The sequence below is a fragment of the Hyperolius riggenbachi genome, chromosome 11, assembly GCF_040937935.1.
Source record: "Hyperolius riggenbachi isolate aHypRig1 chromosome 11, aHypRig1.pri, whole genome shotgun sequence".
NCBI classification, from domain to species: Eukaryota; Metazoa; Chordata; class Amphibia; order Anura; family Hyperoliidae; genus Hyperolius; species Hyperolius riggenbachi.
Window position 1 is genome coordinate 19,685,819 of NC_090656.1, and position 21,492 is coordinate 19,707,310.

Below are 21,492 nucleotides of genomic sequence, written 5' to 3' on the forward strand. Positions count from 1 at the left end.
GATATAAAAATCATTGTGGACACTTGCAAGATATACGGCCTTCCTACCCAGCGTCTGCGACTGTCATGTTTGTATTTTATACGCAAGTAGGCCATCCGTCTGTGTCGAATCCTTCCATCTCCAGCAAGACAGGAGAAGGACGAACCAGGTGACAGGTGACATGATGAGATACAAGTGTATTTGCAGTGCCAAGCTCAGAAATAACTAGGCTGTGTTCCTTTTTTCTTTCTCTGCCTGAAAGAGTTAAACATCAGGTATACAAGTGACGATTTCTGCCCAGGTCGGGACCGGGACAGACCATAGCGTAGCCATCATTGATAAAGAATAACAGCCATAAAATACTTATCTAGCAGAAAATGGCTTCTGAGAGCAGGAAAGAGATAAAAAGGGTCAATAATTCATAGATTTTAGCTATGGCATATTTCAATGCATGTGTCATTGAGCAGAGACCATGAAACAGTAAAAACTGAAAAAGTAGATTCAACAAATACAATGGGGATATCTAAAAAAGTCATTTTCAGAAGGAGTATAGATAGAATTGTTTATCTCATCAGTATATTTTCACCTCATGTTTCCTTTAACTTGCTTATGACCGCTCCACGCCAATAGGTGTGGAAGCGTCGCCGGCCCCAGGCCCGCTCGATGGCAACTGGCATGAAGTCCTGGGGCGGGGTTTTGCAGGAGATCATGCGCGCTGATGCACGCGCATCTCCGCTTGAATGATGGCGCTCCGCTCTGTCATCCGTCTCCCAGCAGCGATCACCGCTAGGAGACTGTTAGACGGCGAAACCGCCATCTATTTATAATGTACAGAGCTGCGATCTAAGGCAGCGCTATACTGGGGACAGCATTGTGACAGGGCTGTCCCCTGGGGAGGCACAGAGAGCGATCGGCTGTCATAGGCTGAAGCCTATCACAGCCAATCGCTGTGATTAGCTGGCAGGGGAGGGAGGAAGGGCTGGAAGAAAAAACAAAACATAAATTTACTAAAAAAAAAAAAAAAACATTCCTGCCCACCAACAGAAAGCTCTGTTGGTGGGCAGAAAAGGGGGGAAGCACTTGTGTGCTGAGTTGTACGGCCCTGCAGCGAGGCCTTAAAGCTGCAGTGGCCTGAATTGTTAAAAAACATAGCCTGGTCACTAGGGGGAGTGTAAGCCGATGGTCCAAAAGTGGCTAAAGAGGCCCTGTAGGGACATATAGAATGCAGTGTAAGGATGTAAATATCTCTTTCACCTTGGGTTACCTTTAATCTCTGAGCAGCAGTGGTAAGAGGTGAGTGAGGACAGCTGACCTCTAATGAGAGCTCCCACTCTGCTACCAACTCCATGATTGCTGGGGGGGGGGGGGGGGTAATGGATCACATGACTCACTTTTAGACTGGGAAGTTCCTTATTAATGCCTCACAATTGTATGATGGATGGTGCAGTCCTCTATTCAGCTCTGCTAACCAGCAAGGATCCGGGGGAGTGAGCTGGCACTACAAGCAGAAGCCAGGGCTTTTATGTGACTTTACAAAAGCGGCACAGGGAGGAGGCTGACGTCATTAGGACCTTTAAATGCCAGTTGCCATACTGCCAGTGTGATCTTTTGGCTTCAGTAGTGCCTGAGCTACGGCGAGGGTGAGTGTTATGCAGCAGAGCTCTGAACAGACACGAATAGCCATGTAACCGTATTAGCTATGTGTACAACCTACTACCGTTATTGGCTGTAGACTACAGTGGGCCAACTTACATTGGGGTCTAGGGCCAATTTAGGGGGAAGCAAATTAAGGGCCTGTTTCCACTGCTGCGGAAATCGGGCCGAATCCGCAGTTTCCCCGCAGGCAAATCACACAGGGAAACTCTGCCATAGGGAATAATGCTGCCGCCGTCCAAATCGCTTGCCTTAGCGATTCGGACTTCATTTTTCAGTGCGGGAGGTAGCGAATGCCATAGACGTGCATGGCACGACTTCTGGGATTCGTCTGCGTACTTGCAGACCAGGTAGCGCTGCCGCACGTCTCGCATCGGCGCACGAAGGAGGGTAGTGGATAGCCTGGTCACTAGGGGGAGTGTAAGCCGATGGTCCAAAAGTGGCTAAAGAGGCCCTGTAGGGACATATAGAATGCAGTGTAAGGATGTAAATATCTCTTTCACCTTGGGTTACCTTTAATCTCTGAGCAGCAGTGGTAAGAGGTGAGTGAGGACAGCTGACCTCTAATGAGAGCTCCCACTCTGCTACCAACTCCATGATTGCTGGGGGGGGGGGGGGGGGGGGGTAATGGATCACATGACTCACTTTTAGACTGGGAAGTTCCTTATTAATGCCTCACAATTGTATGATGGATGGTGCAGTCCTCTATTCAGCTCTGCTAACCAGCAAGGATCCGGGGGAGTGAGCTGGCACTACAAGCAGAAGCCAGGGCTTTTATGTGACTTTACAAAAGCGGCACAGGGAGGAGGCTGACGTCATTAGGACCTTTAAATGCCAGTTGCCATACTGCCAGTGTGATCTTTTGGCTTCAGTAGTGCCTGAGCTACGGCGAGGGTGAGTGTTATGCAGCAGAGCTCTGAACAGACACGAATAGCCATGTAACCGTATTAGCTATGTGTACAACCTACTACCGTTATTGGCTGTAGACTACAGTGGGCCAACTTACATTGGGGTCTAGGGCCAATTTAGGGGGAAGCAAATTAAGGGCCTGTTTCCACTGCTGCGGAAATCGGGCCGAATCCGCAGTTTCCCCGCAGGCAAATCACACAGGGAAACTCTGCCATAGGGAATAATGCTGCCGCCGTCCAAATCGCTTGCCTTAGCGATTCGGACTTCATTTTTCAGTGCGGGAGGTAGCGAATGCCATAGACGTGCATGGCACGACTTCTGGGATTCGTCTGCGTACTTGCAGACCAGGTAGCGCTGCCGCACGTCTCGCAGCGGCGCACGAAGGAGGGTAGTGGAAACGGGCCCTAACTTATCTGTATGTTTTTGGGATTTGGGAAGAAACTGCAGTGCCTGGAGGAAAAAAACGGAGACACAGTAAATACATACAAACTTCATCCAGAAAGTGATTCAAACCAGGGACCCAGCGCAGCAGGGCAAGAGTGCTGCCCACTACGCCACCGTGCTGCCCACTACGCCACCGCGCTGCCCACTACGCCACCGCGCTGCCCACTACGCCACCGCGCTGCCCACTACGCCACCGCGCTGCCCACTACGCCACCGCGCTGCCCACTACGCCACCGCGCTGCCCACTACGCCACCGTGCTGCCCACTACGCCACCGTGCTGCCCACTACGCCACCGTGCTGCCCACTACGCCACCGTGCTGCCCACTACGCCACCGTGCTGCTCACTACGCCACCGTGCTGCCCACTACCCCACCGTGCTGCCCACTACCCCACCGTGCTGCCCACTACCCCACCGTGCTGCCCACTACGCCGCAGTGCTGCCCACTACGCCGCAGTGCTGCCCACTACGCCGCAGTGCTGCCCACTACGCCGCAGTGCTGCCCACTACGCCACCGCGCTGCCCACTACGCCACCGCGCTGCCCACTACGCCACCGTGCTGCCCACTACACCACCGTGCTGCCTACTACACACCATGCTGCTCACTACGCCACCGTGCTGCCCACTACCCCACCGTGCTGCCCACTACCCCACCGTGCTGCCCACTACGCCGCAGTGCTGCCCACTACGCCGCAGTGCTGCCCACTACGCCGCAGTGCTGCCCACTACGCCATTGTGCTGCCCACTACGCCATTATGCTGCCCACTACGCCACTGTGCTGCCCACTATGCCACCTTGCTGCCCACTACACCACCGTGCTGCACATTACACCACCGTGCTTCTCACTACACCACTGTGCTGCCCACTACACCACTGCTGTTCACTACGCCACCGTGCTGCCCACTACGCCATTATGCTGCCCACTACGCCATTATGCTGCCCACTACACCACCGTGCTGCCCACTACGCCACTGTGCTGCCCACTATGCCACCTTGCTGCCCACTACACCACCGTGCTGCACATTACACCACCGTGCTTCTCACTACACCACTGTGCTGCCCACTACACCACTGCTGTTCACTACGCCACCGTGCTGCCCACTACGCCATTATGCTGCCCACTACGCCATTATGCTGCCCACTACACCACCGTGCTGCCCACTATGCCACCGTGCTGCCCACTACACCACCGTGCTGCCCACTACCCCACTGTGCTTCTCACTACACCACTGTGCTGCCCACTACACCACTGCTTTTCACTACGCCACCGTGTTGCCCACTACGCCACCGTGCTGCCCACAATGCCACCGTGCTGCCCACTATGCCACTGTGCTGCCCACTATGCCACCGTGCTGCCCACTATGCCACCGTGCTGCCCACTATGCCACCATGCTGCCCACTACCCCACCGTTCTGCCCACTACACCACTGCTGTTCACTACACCACTGTGCTGCCCACTATGCCACCGTGCTTCCCACTACGCCACCGTGCTGCCCACTACGCCACCGTGCTGCCCACTACCCCACCGTGCTGCCCACTACGCCGCAGTGCTGCCCACTACGCCGCAGTGCTGCCCACTACGCCGCAGTGCTGCCCACTACGCCGCAGTGCTGCCCACTACGCCATTATGCTGCCCACTACGCCACCGTGCTGTCCACTACACCACCGTGCTGCCCACTACGCCACTGTGCTGCCCACTACGCCACTGTGCTGCCCACTACGCCACTGTGCTGCCCACTACGCCACTGTGCTGCCCACTACGCCACTGTGCTGCCCACTACGCCACTGTGCTGCCCACTATGCCACTGTGCTGCCCACTATGCCACTGTGCTGCCCACTACGCCACTGTGCTGCCCACTATGCCACCGTGCTGCTCACTATGCCACCGTGCTGCCCACTACGCCACCGTGCTGCCCACTACCCCACCGTGCTGCCCACTACGCCGCAGTGCTGCCCACTACGCCACTGTTCTGCCCACTACGCCATTATGCTGCCCACTACGCCACCGTGCTGCCCACTACGCCACCGTGCTGCCCACTACGCCACCGTGCTGCCCACTACGCCATTGTGCTGCCCACTACGCCATTGTGCTGCCCACTACGCCATTATGCTGCCCACTACCCTACCGTGCTGCCCACTACCCCACCGTGCTGCCCACTACGCCGCACGCAGTGCTGCCCACTACGCCACCGTGCTGCCCACTACGCCACCGTGTTGCCCACTACGCCGCAGTGCTGCCCACTACGCGGCGCTGCTGCCCACTACGCGGCGCTGCTGCCCACTATGCCGCATTGCTGCCCACTATGCCGCATTGCTGCCCACTATGCCGCAGTGCTGCCCACTACGCCGCAGTGCTGCCCACTACGCCGCAGTGCTGCCCACTACGCCGCCGTGCTGCCCACTACCCCGCCGTGCTGCCCACTACGCCACCGTGCTGCCCACTACGCCACCGTGCTGCCCACTATGCCAAGTGCTGCCCACTACCCCACTGTGCTTCTCACTACACCACTGTGCTGCCCACTACCCCACTGTGCTTCTCACTACACCACTGTGCTGCCCACTACACCACTGCTTTTCACTACGCCACCGTGTTGCCCACTACGCCACCGTGCTGCCCACAATGCCACCGTGCTGCCCACTATGCCACCGTGCTGCCCACTATGCCACCGTGCTGCCCACTATGCCACCATGCTGCCCACTACCCCACCGTTCTGCCCACTACACCACTGCTGTTCACTACACCACTGTGCTGCCCACTATGCCACCGTGCTTCCCACTACGCCACCGTGCTGCCCACTACGCCACCGTGCTGCCCACTACCCCACCGTGCTGCCCACTACGCCGCAGTGCTGCCCACTACGCCGCAGTGCTGCCCACTACGCCGCAGTGCTGCCCACTACGCCGCAGTGCTGCCCACTACGCCGCAGTGCTGCCCACTACGCCATTATGCTGCCCACTACGCCACCGTGCTGTCCACTACACCACCGTGCTGCCCACTACGCCACTGTGCTGCCCACTACGCCACTGTGCTGCCCACTACGCCACTGTGCTGCCCACTACGCCACTGTGCTGCCCACTACGCCACTGTGCTGCCCACTACGCCACTGTGCTGCCCACTATGCCACCGTGCTGACCACTATGCCACGTGCTGCCCACTACGCCACCGTGCTGCCCACTACCCCACCGTGCTGCCCACTACGCCGCAGTGCTGCCCACTACGCCACCGTTCTGCCCACTACGCCATTATGCTGCCCACTACGCCACCGTGCTGCCCACTACGCCACCGTGCTGCCCACTACGCCACCGTGCTGCCCACTACCCCACCGTGCTGCCCACTACGCCATTGTGCTGCCCACTACGCCATTGTGCTGCCCACTACGCCATTATGCTGCCCACTACCCTACCGTGCTGCCCACTACCCCACCGTGCTGCCCACTACGCCGCACGCAGTGCTGCCCACTACGCCATTGTGCTGCCCACTACCCCATTATGCTGCCCACTACGCCACCGTGCTGCCCACTACGCCACCGTGTTGCCCACTATGCCGCAGTGCTGCCCACTACGCGGCGCTGCTGCCCACTACGCGGCGCTGCTGCCCACTACGCCGCAGTGCTGCCCACTACGCCGCAGTGCTGCCCACTACGCCGCCGTGCTGCCCACTACCCCGCCGTGCTGCCCACTACGCCACCGTGCTGCCCACTATGCCAAGTGCTGCCCACTACCCCACTGTGCTTCTCACTACACCACTGTGCTGCCCACTTCACCACTGTGCTGCCCACTATGCCGCAGTGCTGCCCACTACGCCGCAGTGCTGCCCACTACGCCGCAGTGCTGCCCACTACGCCACTGTGCTGCCCACTACGCCACTGTGCTGCCCACTACGCCACTGTGCTGCCCACTACGCCACTGTGCTGCCCACTATGCCACCGTGCTGCTCACTATGCCACCGTGCTGCCCACTACGCCACCGTGCTGCCCACTACCCCACCGTGCTGCCCACTACGCCGCAGTGCTGCCCACTACGCCACCGTTCTGCCCACTACGCCATTATGCTGCCCACTACGCCACCGTGCTGCCCACTACGCCACCGTGCTGCCCACTACGCCACCGTGCTGCCCACTACCCCACCGTGCTGCCCACTACGCCATTGTGCTGCCCACTACGCCATTGTGCTGCCCACTACGCCATTATGCTGCCCACTACCCTACCGTGCTGCCCACTACCCCACCGTGCTGCCCACTACGCCGCACGCAGTGCTGCCCACTACGCCATTGTGCTGCCCACTACCCCATTATGCTGCCCACTACGCCACCGTGCTGCCCACTACGCCACCGTGTTGCCCACTACGCCGCAGTGCTGCCCACTACGCGGCGCTGCTGCCCACTACGCGGCGCTGCTGCCCACTACGCGGCGCTGCTGCCCACTATGCCGCAGTGCTGCCCACTACGCCGCAGTGCTGCCCACTACGCCGCAGTGCTGCCCACTACGCCGCAGTGCTGCCCACTACGCCGCCGTGCTGCCCACTACGCCGCCGTGCTGCCCACTACGCCACCGTGCTGCCCACTATGCCAAGTGCTGCCCACTACCCCACTGTGCTTCTCACTACACCACTGTGCTGCCCACTTCACCACTGTGCTGCCCACTACGCCGCAGTGCTGCCCACTGCGCCGCAGTGCTGCCCACTACGCCGCAGTGCTGCCCACTACGCCGCAGTGCTGCCCACTACGTCGTTATGCTGCCCACTACGCACCCGTGCTGCCCACTATGCCACCGTGCTGCCCACTACACCACCGTGCTGCCCACTACACCACTGTGCTGCCCACTACACCACTGCTGTTCACTACACCACTGTGCTGCCCACTACGCCACCGTGCTGCCCACTACGCCACGGTGCTGCCCACTACCCCACCGTGCTGCCCACTACGCCGCAGTGCTGCCCACTACGCCGCAGTCAGGGCTGTGGAGTCGGTCCAAAAATCCTCCGACTCCTCAGTTTAGGATTCCATCGACTCCGACTCCTCGACTCCGACTCCTCTAATTTGGAAAGTTGTTATCCCTTAATGGAGATGTCCGAACTCCTAAAAAATGACATCTCCAGACTCTGGCAGCCGGCATGGCTCTTGCCGTAGCTCCGCTTCTAGCCAGTGGCCCGGGTGCCCAGGGGTTGGAGGAATCCCCAGGTAAGTAGAGAGCCACTCGCCTGTGCAGTACACTCCAGTGCATGTAGACGTGACGTGGAGCTTCTCTCACGCAGGCGCAAAAGATCCCGACCTGGCAAAGTCGCTATCGTAAACGGAGGAGACACCGGCTGAGAGCAGAGCTGCGGCGAGGTACATATCGGCTGCCAGGAGCTGGAGGAAGCCCCGGGTAAGTAGAAGTCATTTTTTTTAGGCACTCGGACATTTCCTTTAAAATCAATGGACTTGGCCGGGTTTGTTTAAGGCTTGCAAAGGAAGGGAATGGAAGGGGGTCGATGCGTCAGCGCCATCCATCTCACTTTTAAGAGCTGCGGCCGACCATAAAAGCTGAGTTATTGGCAATTAAAATCAGCGCCTATTAAAACAAGACCGTTATGTGGTAGCCTTTACTTGCACCACGTCTAAATCATTTATTAGACACTGAAGACTTATAAACTGGGCTTTTATGGAGGCCAAGCAGAGCAACTCCCCCCGCTCCCCCCACCCTTACTATGGGCAGCATTGTGGAGGGGAGCTCTAAAGCCCTCCAGCGCTGAGGATCCAGATTAAAATCTTCTTTGTGAGCGGCTTGTATAGACGGAAAGGTGGCAGCTGATCAACCATCAGATTACGTAATTCTTATCGAATCTGATGTAAATCGGTGCTGCCAAAAGCATGCCCAGTCTACAATTTGCCCAATTTCGGTCCAAATTGGTCACATATATCAATCGTTGGGAAATCTTAGGACAACTTGCTTGATTGCGTGTGCGGTGGTAATGGCTTGTGATAATTGCAAACGACAACCGTGACGTAAACCCCAGCCGGGCTGTTGTCCTCCAGAAGCAGGGCAGAATATGGTTGCTATGGGTAACAGGCAGCTCATCTTTGCGTCGTCCTCCAGAAGCAAGGCAGAATGTGGTTGCTATGGGTAACAGGCAGTTCATCTTTGCGTCGTCCTCCAGAAGCAAGGCAGAATCTGGTTGCTATCGGTTACAGGCAGCTCATCTTTGCGTCGTCCTCCAGAAGCAAGGCAGAATCTGGTTGCTATCGGTTACAGGCAGCTCATCTTTGCGTCGTCCTCCAGAAGCAGGGCAGAATCTGGTTGCTATGGGTAACAGGCAGCTCATCTTTGCGTCTTCCTCCAGAAGCAGGGCAGAATCTGGTTGCTATCGGTAACAGGCAGCTCATCTTTGCGTCGTCCTCCAGAAGCAGGGCAGAATATGGTTGCTATGGGTAACAGGCAGCTCATCTTTGCGTCGTCCTCCAGAAGCAAGGCAGAATCTGGTTGCTATCGGTTACAGGCAGCTCATCTTTGCGTCGTCCTCCAGAAGCAAGGCAGAATCTGGTTGCTATGGGTAACAGGCAGCTCATCTTTGCGTCATCCTCCAGAAGCAAGGCAGAATCTGGTTGCTATGGGTAACAGGCAGCTCATCTTTGCGTCTTCCTCCAGAAGCAGGGCAGAATCTGGTTGCTATGGGTAATTGGCAGCTCATCTTTGCATCGTCCTCCAGAAGCAAGGCAGAATCTGGTTGCTATAGGTAACAGGCAGCTCATCTTTGCGTCGTCCTCCAGAAGCAAGGCAGAATCTGGTTGCTATGGGTAACAGGCAGTTCATCTTTGCGTCGTCCTCCAGAAGCAAGGCAGAATCTGGTTGCTATCGGTAACAGGCAGCTCATCTTTGCGTCTTCCTCCAGAAGCAGGGCAGAATCTGGTTGCTATGGGTAACAGGCAGCTCATCTTTGCATCGTCCTCCAGAAGCAAGGCAGAATCTGGTTGCTATGGGTTACAGGCAGCTCATCTTTGTGTCGTCCTCCAGAAGCAAGGCAGAATCTGGTTGCCATGGATAACAGCTGCTCCATCTTTGCATCATCCTCCAGGTGCAGGGCAGAATCTGGTTGCTATGAGTAACAGCTGTTCATCTTTGCTGTTGTCCCCCACAAGCAGGGCAGAATCTGGGTGCTATGGGTAACAGCTGCTCATCTTTGCTGCTGTCCTCCAGAACTGGGGCAGAATCTGGTTGCTATGGGTAACAGCTGCTCATCTTTACGCTGCCCTCCAGAACCAGGGTAGACTCTAGTTGCTACAAGAAACAGCTGCTCATCTTTGCTGCTGTCCTCCAGAAGCAGGGTAGAATCTGGTTGCTATGGGTAACAGCTGCTCATCTATGCATCGTCCTCCAGAAGCAGGGTAGAATCTGGTTGCTATGGGTAACGGGCAGCTCATCTTCGCTGACCAGGGGTCATCTTCTGGGCAGACACAGCTGTAAGCAACAGGCGTCCTTGATGCGCTCAGAACCCCCTTCTTTCACGCTGCAAATTTGACAGTCCGCAGAGAAACCCATCCTGTAACATTTCACACCTCCGACGGTCTAAAATGGAAACTGTCCACAGCGTATAATTAGTGTTACACGCTGCCAGCGCTGCTGCCGGGCTGTGATGGTTAGTAACGACCCTGTCCGCCAGCCATGCAGAGATTGCCCATAATCACGAGTCAAAGGTCGCTCGCCGTTTAAAATGAATTATTAGCAGGGCTCCGTGCGTCTCGATTTCACAGGGATGGAGCTAAAGCTCGCTTCTGAGATTCCTTAAAGAGAAACTTTGGCCAAATTATGAAAAAAACAACCATGTTACACAACTTAAAGTGAACCTAAACCCCCCAAAAAAGAGTTTCACTTATCTGGGGCTTCTACCAGCCCCCGGCAACCGCCCTGTGCCCGCACCATCTCTAAACGATCCTCCGGTTCCCCGCTGCTCCCTCGTTTTGATTTGATGCGCGACCCTGATTCGCGCGCCTCCTGGTCGCACTCCCATGCATGGGAGCGCTCTGTGCATGCGCAGTATGAAAAAAATCTCTACTGCGCATAACGCAAGGGAGCATGATCGGGGAATATGCGCGGCCGCACATGTACAGTAGAAATCTGACAGAACCAACAAGTTTTGGACTAGCCCATCTCCTCATGGGGGATTCTCAGGGTTTTGTTTATTTTTTAAAAAAAAGCACTTAGTGAATGGCAGTTGCTCAGTCCAACTGCTCAAAACATAATGTGCAGGGAGGCTGGTCAGCATTGCTGTATAAATCCTTTATAAAGAATAATAGCCTTGCTAAGAATCCCCTATGAAGAAATGGGCTAGCCCAAAACCTGTCAGATTTCTACTACCTACGGAAAGTGACAGAAACGTAGGAGAAAAGTAATTGATGGCTCAATTTACTCAGGAAGAAACATACTTCTTACTTGTATAAGTTTACATGTATTTTAAATTTGACAATTTTTCGCGATAGCGGTCCTTTAACATAAGCGTGTTTTCGGACTGACCGCAGGGACAATCTCACGGCTGGGGTCCAATACTTTGCTAGTAGTCCATTAAGCGGAGCGGAGGCGGGGAGATGGCTGGGAGAGTTGGCGCCTGTCTGTAACGTGCAGCAGGGGTGTTTGAGTCACAAGAGCGCCTGTGGAGAATTATGAATGTTCTGACAGGTGAAACAGTCTGCATATTTGTATTTCTGCTGCATCCTCAGCTGCTTGCCTTGAATGCTGCTTTATGTGTGTGTAAAAGCCACTGGAGCCTGCTTAATAGAACAAAGTGGTGTAATAAATATATCAGGCAGTTAATGAGTGTAATAAATAGTGATGGGAGGGCTCAGGGCTGTTCTCAGCTGCTGGCTTCATATGTTTGTCTGATTAGACGGTCAGGGCTCTGGTGGGACGGGTGAGATGTCTGCTGTTTGTACTGGCGGAGCGTCTAGGATTTCTATTACTTCCTCCCCTCTCTCCCTCCCCATCAGTATTACATAAACCTTTCCGTGGTATTATAAGCATTACCTGTTTAGTATATATTATAGATTAGACTGTCCCAGTGTGAGAACTGCCAGGCAGTTTCCTGTGCGCTACAGCTAGTCTGGACCACACCCACCACTCTGAGACTTGCAAGAGGAAGGAGCAGCCCAGATCTAAACCTCTCCCACTAAGTGCAGCAGGAGGCAAAGTGCATGGCAGCCTGGGCCACACCCCCAACCATAAAGTGCTGCGGGACGGAAAGTGCATGACAGCCTGAGATACACCCCCAAATGTAAAGTGCTACAGCAGGGAAAGTGCATGGCAGCCCAGGCCACACCTCCAACCATAAAGTGCTGCGGGACGGAAAGTGCATGACAGCGTGCGCTACACCCCCAGATGTAAATTGCTACAGCAGGGAAAGTGCATGGCAGCACAGGCCACACCCCCAACCATAGAGTGCTGCAGGAAGGAAAGTGCATGACAGCCCGGGCTACACCCTCAAATGTGATGTGCTGCAGTAGGGAAAATGCGTGGCAGCCTAAACCACACCCAAACTGTAAAGTGCTGCAGCAGGTAAAAAACATGGCAGCCTGAGCTGCACCCCTCCCACTAAGTGCTGCAAGAGGAAAAGTGCATGGCAGTCTGGGCCGCACCACCAACCATAAAGTGCTGCAGGAAGGAAGATGCATGACAGCCTAGGCCACACCCTCAAACGTAAAGCGCTACAGCAAGGAAAGTGCAGGGCAGCCTGGGCCGCACTCCCAACCACAATGTGCTGCAGCAGGGAAAGTGCATGGCAGTCTTGGCCACACCCCCAACCATAAAGTACTGCAGGAAGGAAGGTGCATGACAGCCTAGGCCACACTCACAATGTGCTGCAGCAGGGAAAGTGCATGGCAGCCTGCACCACACCCCCAACTATAAAGTGTTGCCGTTGGGAAAGTTCCCTATGGGGAAGTTTATACTTCCCAAGTTGCGGTACGCTGCGCTGAGAGAGCCCAATTTAACCCTAGTACATGCCTACGTTGCCTTGCAGCTCCTGCAGCAATTTCCGTCAAGTCCATATAAATAAATAACCATACACAGGTCATACTTACCTCCTGTGTAGTCTACTCCTCAATCTCTTTCTCCTCTCCTGCGTCCTGTTTGTCCACTGTGATCAATGGAATTCTCCGTCCTCCATTTTAAAAATGGCCATTACCCCATAACAGCTTCCTGCTCAGCACACTGTTAAACTGTAATATCATCCAGTTGAGCCATAGGGAATCATGGACATTACCTTGCACCTTCAGTTGTAACTGACAGCTGCTGATATATAACTGACAGCAACTGGTATATTTCAGTTCTGACAAAATACTGTCAGAACTGGAAGATATCACTGTAAGAAGAAAATGGTGAGTGTCGGAGAGGAACTGACAGTGAGGTTAGTATGCAATATTCATTTGCAGCTACATTATGTGTTTATTATAAATCATTTTACTCGCTTCAGGTTCCCTTTAAAAAAGTTGGCGGCGTGCATGCGCGGAAGCGTATTTTTACATTATGCTTCCGTGGACTTCTGCATAACCGAAGCAGGAAGTGACTGCAAGCAAGCGTCACTTCATGATTAGTAATGGTGGAACAGTAAAGGATGATCAGTAACGGTGGAACAGCGAAGGACGATCAGTAACGGAGGAACAGCGAAGGATGATCAGTAACGGTGGAACAGTGAAGGATGATCAGTAACGGTGGAACAGTAAAGGATGATCAGTAACCGTGGAACAGCGAAGGACGATCAGTAACGGAGGAACAGCGAAGGATGATCAGTAACGGTGGAACAGCGAAGGATGATCAGTAACGGTGGAACAGCAAAGGATGATCAGTAACGGTGGAACAGCGAAGGATGATCAGTAACGGTGGAACAGCGAAGGATGATCAGTAACGGTGGAACAGCGAAGGATGATCAGTAACGGTGGAACAGCGAAGGATCATCAGTAACGGTGGAACAGCGAAGGATCATCAGTAACGGTGGAACAGCGAAGGACTATCCGTAACGGTGGAACAGCGAAGGATCATCAGTAACGGTGGAACAGCGAAGGATCATCAGTAACGGTGGAACAGCGAAGGACGATCAGTAACGGTGGAACAGCGAAGGACGATCAGTAACGGTGAAACAGCGAAGGACGATCAGTAACGGTGGAACAGCGAAGGATGATCAGTAACGGTGGAACAGCGAAGGATGATCGGTAACGGTGGAACAGCGAAGGATGATCAGTAACGGTGGAACAGCGAAGGATGATCAGTAACGGTGGAACAGCGAAGGATGATCAGTAACGGTGGAACAGCGAAGGATCATCAGTAACGGTGGAACAGCGAAGGACGATCAGTAACGGTGGAACAGCGAAGGACGATCAGTAACGGTGGAACAGCGAAGGACGATCAGTAACGGTGGAACAGCGAAGGACGATCAGTAACGGTGGAACAGCGAAGGACGATCAGTAACGGTGGAACAGCGAAGGACGATCAGTAACGGTGGAACAGCGAAGGACGATCAGTAACGGTGGAACAGTGAAGGACGATCAGTAACGGTGGAACAGTGAAGGACGATCAGTAACGTTCGAACAGTGAAGGATGATCAGTAACGGTGGAACAGCGAAGGACGATCAGTAACGGTGGAACAGTGAAGGACGATCAGTAACGGTGGAACAGTGAAGGACAATCAGTAACGGTGGAACAGTGAAGGATGATCAGTAACGGTGGAACATTTTGGTGAATAGGGAGTGATAGAATAGCCACGTCTTTTCATAGTGTAAGTGGCGTAAGCAGCGGCTCAATCGATTCCTAGTCAGATTTTTGCTGCAATCTGATGAATGGGTCTGGCGAAGTGGTTCATCAATCACTATATGTCTCTCTCACGACCTCTGGAAGGACAGCTGCCATGTTAATACGACCCCATCGACCTCCAGTTGTGGGTGAATTGATCAGACCACTATCGACCCATGTTTATCGAGCTCTAATGCTAGGTACACACCATACAATTTTTGTGTTATGCTGGGTACACACGATAGGTTTTCTCCGCTCGATCCTCCGCTCTATCGTTTTTCCGCTTGATTCTCTTATTTTCCGCTCGTTTTTCTCATATTTTTTCATTCACTTCTATGAGAAATCGAGCGGTAAAACGATCGTGAGTAATATCGGACATGACTGAATTCATTAATCAAACGCATCTATCGAGTGGAAAAACGTAACGTGTACCAAGCATAAGATAGATGGTTTCCAGCATGTCCGATCTCCTTTTCGATCGTTTTTCTGAACGATTTCTTATAGAAGTGAATGGAAATAGATAAGTAAAGATAAGGAAATCAATTTGGAAAATTGAATCGGAAATCGATTGAATGGAAAATCGACGGAAAAAATGCGTTGTGTGTACCCAGCATAACGTCTAGCATTGAAAATCGATTCTTTACTCACACCCTCTTCAACGCCATGAAACGCGCAATCTCCATATTCCTTCACTCACGTTGTGTCATGTATTCCCGGGATTGTATGCTTTAGTATCAGGCCGTGACCAGCTTATCGCATTGCTCCGCAACCTCTCATTTGTCATTTCCCCCAGCGCAGCCTGGAATGTAAACCTGTGTGCTTGCGATGTCCGAAGGCTCTGCCCGCACTTGTTGTTGTGACCTAAGTCCTCCGTGTCCTACATAAGTGACACTTGTGCAGCAGCTTCCAGGCAACGCGCAGGTGACAGTGTGTAGTAACCCAGCGGGAGTCAGGCTGCCGTTCTGTGCGGAGTGACAGCATCTGGCATGGAGCGGGGCGAGATGTGTCTCCTGTCTTCCTTCCACTCCTCACATCCCAGTAATGATCCTGCCAAGTCTCTCTGACGGAATTTTCTGGCTCCTACGAGGCTGAAACTAATCTTGTTAAATTAAAGGGGACTTCTGGCAAGAGGATGAAGCCGGACTCCGGAGAGGGAAGCAGATGCAGGAATGCTTCTGCAGTAAAGTCTCAGTTCCAGGTTCAGTCTCTTATCTGTATTTGAAAAACATTGGCCTCAATTCACTAAGATCATGCTGGTGATAATAAGGCAAGAGAAAACTTACCACCACACAACGATCAGTATTTTCAGTATTAATTCACTAAAGAAGCTTACAGATAAGTTTTCACAGTGAGAGAGTTATCTTATCACTTCTGTCCTTAAAGGTACGTACACACGTCTGATATTTCTGAACGACTTGTCTTTCAAACCGGTAGTTCGAACGACAGTTTGGCATGTGTACGAACGATCGTTAGACTGATAGCAGCAGTTTTGATTGATCCACTTTGCAGATCCGTGGACTAACTGTTGTTCAAACGACATTTATGCTGGGAATACACAATGAGATTATTCAGTCGATTTACTGTCCGATCTTCTTTCCGATCGATTTTCTTAACTTGTATTATCAATTTCCATTCACGTCTATAAGAAATCAATCAGAAAAACGATCGAAAATAAGATCAGACATGTCGGAAATTATCGAACCATCTATCTGCTGAAAAAACGTATAGTGTATTCCCAGCATTAGGTCCGTACATGTGTAAAAACGAGGAGCCTGAACGACTGGGGGGGTGCATTGTAATGCCCCTGTGGTTGTATTGGGCTTGCCGTGCTACTGCTGGGACGTTACCACAGTATCCATCCCAATGCACACATGTAGAAGGGAGGGAGCAGCTAGAGGTTGCTTAGATGCATGTAAAAAAAATAGTACAGGTAGTCCTCCAGTGACCAGGCTGTTTTTACTAATTAGGCCACTGTAGCTTTAAGGCCTCGCTGCAGGGCGTACAACTCAGCACACAAGTGAGTGACACAGCTGTCCCCAATACAGCGCGGCCTTAGATTGCAGCACTGTACATTGTAAGTAGGTGGCTGGATAGTGTAATGGTTAAGGGCTCTGCCTCTGACACAGGAGACCAGGGTTCGAATCTCGGCTCTGCCTGTTCAGTAAGCCAGCACCTATTCAGTAGGAGACCTTGGTCAAGTCTCCCTAACACTGCTACCGCCTATAGAGCGCGTCCTAGTGGCTGCAGCTCTGGCGCTTTGAGTCCGCCAGGAAAAAAAAAGCGCGATATAAATGTTCTTTGTTTGTAAGTAGACGGTGTTGGGAGACTGATGCCGGAACGGAGCTCCGTCATTGAAGCGGAGATGCGCGGGCATTGCCGTGCACGATTTCCTGCAAAAACCCGCCCCAGGACTTCACGGCAATTGAGTTGAGCATTCCTGGGGCTGCTGCCGCGTCCACGCCATCTGGCGTGGAGCGGTCGTTGGTTAACAAACGAGGTAGGGATTATAGGTTTGTTCATACGTTGAATTTGTATGTAAGTCGGGATACTGTGCCATCCTGTGTCTCCAGTTTCCTCCTGTGCCGCCACTCCACTGCAGCAGAGACAGCTTCGGATCAGCCCCTCCATGAGGCCAGCCGCTAATCCAGAAGTAAGGGGAGCCGCGGCTGGACATTTCCTTGACAGCGAGATTATCATGACCAGTCCTGCTGAATGCTGCCCAGGAGTTGGACACACCACAGAAATCAACACGACTGCACCTTCTGAACTGGAAGATCTCGGCCAGCACTGCCAGATACCAGATGTCAGCAATCGGGATCCTCAGCAGCGTCAGCCATAACCACAGATTTCCTTCATAAAGAACTGGGTCATCACTGCTGAACCTTCGCCTCCCTCGCCCCCCCCCCCCCCCCCCCCCAATGTCTCTTTAGAGATGACAGATGATTGCCGAGTGCGACTGGTGGCGCCGCAGTATGGCAGCCTCTGCTCTTGGCTTTCAGACATTATCCCCCCTCCGGCCAGAACCTGTGTGAGCCAAAACCAATCCCGGGTCGTACCCTCCCCCCCCCCCCCCCCTTTGGAACTTTGTGAAATAAATTATTCTGATTCTGATTTGGATATTCAACAGTGATGTACTGTGAGACACCTCAGAGCTTACTCCAACCTTAATAATAGCAATGACCTTCTGTTATAAAAGCGAAACCGTTTGTTTTGTAAAGAATAAAGGAAATACTGAAAATTCCCCGTGAGGAGATGGACTAGTTCAGAACTTGTCAGATTTTTCCGTTTTTTTTACTGCTTACTATAAGTGACAGCAACATAGGAAAAAAAGTAATTGATGGTGCACTTTTGTACTTCTTTTAAATATGTATCGTAAATGAGTCAATAGATTCCTTTAATGTAAATGGAATATATCATTTGTGTTGATGTCTGTATAGCCGTGTGTATTCTGCCGATTCCCCCGTGGACCGTCATGCCGTTTGCCGGCACCTCACATACCGTCATTAGCTGCTGGACCAACCTCTCTGGGTTTAAAAACTCCGCCGACAAGATGGCGTCCTCCAGCGCCACATTACAGGAGCTGTGGGTAAAGTCATCCTCTCTTATGAAGATTCAGCTCCTCTCGCTGAGTGATTGCAGGTCTGACAGCTGATGATTGAGCTGAGCTGTCCCAGGTCTTCCTGCAGGAGAGTGAATTACTCCGGCAATCAGCCTGCCATTGGAATTAAAACAATAGAATAAGGAGAATTCTAACAGCTTCGGCCAGACAATGCCAGACTGTATCCGGGGAGTTCTAAGCAAGGCAGCAACGTGTCAAGTCTTCAGCCTTCCAGCTTGTATAATGGATGTTACATTTGCTGGACCTGAATTCCACACGGGTTTAGCTACCAGCTCTGCAGCTGTATTTCCAGACAAAATTCACATGAAAAGAGGAATAGATGATCAACAGAGACAAGTAGTAACTAAAAGAGCTCCAGTATGTACAGCATAAGCGGTTAAAGAGAATCTGTTCTTTGAAAATCTTACATAAACCTACCAGCCGGTTTTTTTGTCTTCTCCTAGCCCCCTCTGTGACATTTTCGCCGCTCCCCACTGCTTGGTGATAAAATCATTGTTTTTGTAAACAATAGAGATGGCCGCCAAACAGGATATATGCCATCAGAGCAGTGGCTCCTCTCCAGCCTGACATGACTGCTGGAATGTTACTCCACTTGTTGCCTTAGCTGCTTGTCTGGGCTTTGCACTGATCTTTCTGCGCTCACAGCTGTTTGAAATGTCACAGCTCTGTGAGGCAGACAGGCTGGCTGTGAGCAGAGACTTTGCCTGTGACTCATACACACAGAGCCTGCAATAGGCGTGCATAACTTCTCCTTATCACAGCAGAGGCAGCCCATTCCTCCCTGGGTCGACAAAGCTTGACAAAGAAAAGAAGATTAGATATATTACAGAGACAGTGCAACTATAAAAGGCTGCAGTAATCCAGACCACATTAGAACAGGTATAGGAACTTATAGGATAGAAGAAATAAGGCTGAACATTTTGTTACAGAGTCTCTTTAACCTCCCTGGCGTTCAATTTCCCCAGGATTTCTGTGCAAAAAGTGATAAAATTAAATTTTATAACTTTTTTTCCCTAGTATACAGTGCAGGAGAGTATTGATGTGTATGCACATTTATACTGTTCACAGCATGTTTTGTATGGATGGATATATCTATCAATACCGCTAGGGAGGTTAAGGTACATACGTTTCGATAAAAACCACCACAGCCGATAATCAAGTGTGTGTACAGCAACCTCCAGTCCCCAATCAACTCACCCCCCTCACGATGGGACATCCTATGGTTTACACCGCTCCTCCGCCCCCTGCATTACGCTACGCACCTCTCTGATTCCTGCCTCGCGTCTCCATAGTAACAGGCCGTCACGTGACTTGCATCACATGACACACCAGTGCATTACACATTGGGTTGACTGTTATAGCCTCTGAAGAAGCATTTCTTACACGAAACAGCTGTCCGGCTTATTAACCCCCACTGCTAACCACGCTGTCTGTATGCCTCAGTGATTAACCCTCCTGGCGGTATGAAAAAATCCGCCAGGAGGGAGCGCGGCAGTTTTTTTTTTGTTTTGTTTTTTTTTAAAATCATGTAGCGAGCATGATAGCCGTTGCTCAGCGTCATCCCCCCGCCCTCTTCGATCGCCTTCGGCGATCTCCGATCAGGAAATCCCGTTCAAAGAGCGGGATTTCCTGGAGGGCTTCCCCCGTCGCCATGGCGTCATTGGGAGTCCCGATCCACCCCTCGGCGCTGCCTGGCACTGATTGGCCAGGCAGCGCACGGGGTCGGGGGGGGGGGGGCGCACGCCGCAACGGATAGCGGCGATCGGGCGCAGGCCGGCGGCGATCAGTGTGCTGGCGCAGCTAGCAAAGTGCTAGCTGCGTTCAGCAAAAAAAAAATTAAGAAAATCGGCCCAGCAGGGCCGGAGAAAACCTCCTGCGCGGCTTACCCCGGTAGTTCGGGGTAACCGCCAGGAAGGTTAAAAGGTACCAATAGCATTACATTTGCCTCACCTTTTCCTCTTTATGTATATGGATTTGTCGTTTCCTGAGTGCACGTTTTTGTTGGTACAGGATCCCAGAGCAGCCTCCACTGATCCCAGCTGCAGCTTCTAGTGCCAGTCTTTGCTTCTCAATAAGTAACCTATAAAAGTACAGTGCTGCCCATAATTATTCATATGGCAAATTTTGACTTAAAGTTACTTTTATTCAACCAGCAAGTAATTTTTTTACAGGAAATGACATAGGTGTCTCCCAAAAGATAAGACGATGTATAAGAGGCATTATTGTGAGGGGAAAAAAAACAATTCTCAGCTTTTATTTACATTTGAGCAAAAAGTGTCCAGTCCAAAATTATTCATACCCTTCACAAACTGTCACAGTCTGTGGGAAAATCCAAAGTTCTATACCATTCCAAATAGTCCAAGCTGCCCCAACCTGCTCTCTCCGCTCCTCCAATACTCTACGGATGTCCACAGCATTACTTGCGAGGCTCCTGGACTTCTCCAGAGCAGCCCCTACTCTATGGAACTCCCTCCCCATTAGGCGTGAAAGTGAACCATTGCGGCCCACAAGAGTGGCTGTTTTTGAGGCTACCTGATCCGCTCAGCCCCCCGGATCAGGTAGCCTAGTTTTTGTTGTTTTTCATTTTATGAGCCCACCTCGGGCTCTCTTTAAAGACCCATCGGTTCACCATCGCTTACCCACCATCTTCATAGCTCCAACCCCCTCCTTAGGACGTATACCCCTCCCCTCCTTATGTGTCCTGCTTCCCCACCCCTTAGTTTGTAAGCCTATTTGGCAGGGACCTCCTCCCCTTCTGCTCTTCTCCTCCACCATATGGACTCAGTAACTCATCTTCTATATTATCACAACATCGCAATCTGCATTCCTTGGTTTATTGTTACATCACTATTTTTTTATACCATTGTTTAAAGCGGACTCAAACCAAACATTTTTTTAATTCAAAATATTTAGTTGCACCACTCTGACACATACAAAGATAAATAAACACTCCTTCAAGCCTATGAGCATTTCAGTGCATGCTGTTCCCCCTTCTCTTTTATAACTAGGATTATACTGGGGGCAGCCATTAGCAATTCCTCCATTGCCGGACACCACCTACTTCACCAGTTTGCCGGATTATTTGCCGGCAATATGAAAGGAAGGGGAGGGGTTCCTCCAATAAATGTAAAATATT

At 52.2% G+C, this 21,492-nt stretch overlaps 1 protein-coding gene across 1 annotated transcript in view; it reads left to right on the plus strand.

Moving 5' to 3' along the window:
• ITFG1 (integrin alpha FG-GAP repeat containing 1) overlaps window positions 1-21,492 on the plus strand; it is a 383,915-nt gene that overhangs the window by 330,637 nt on the left and 31,786 nt on the right. The window lies entirely within an intron of this gene.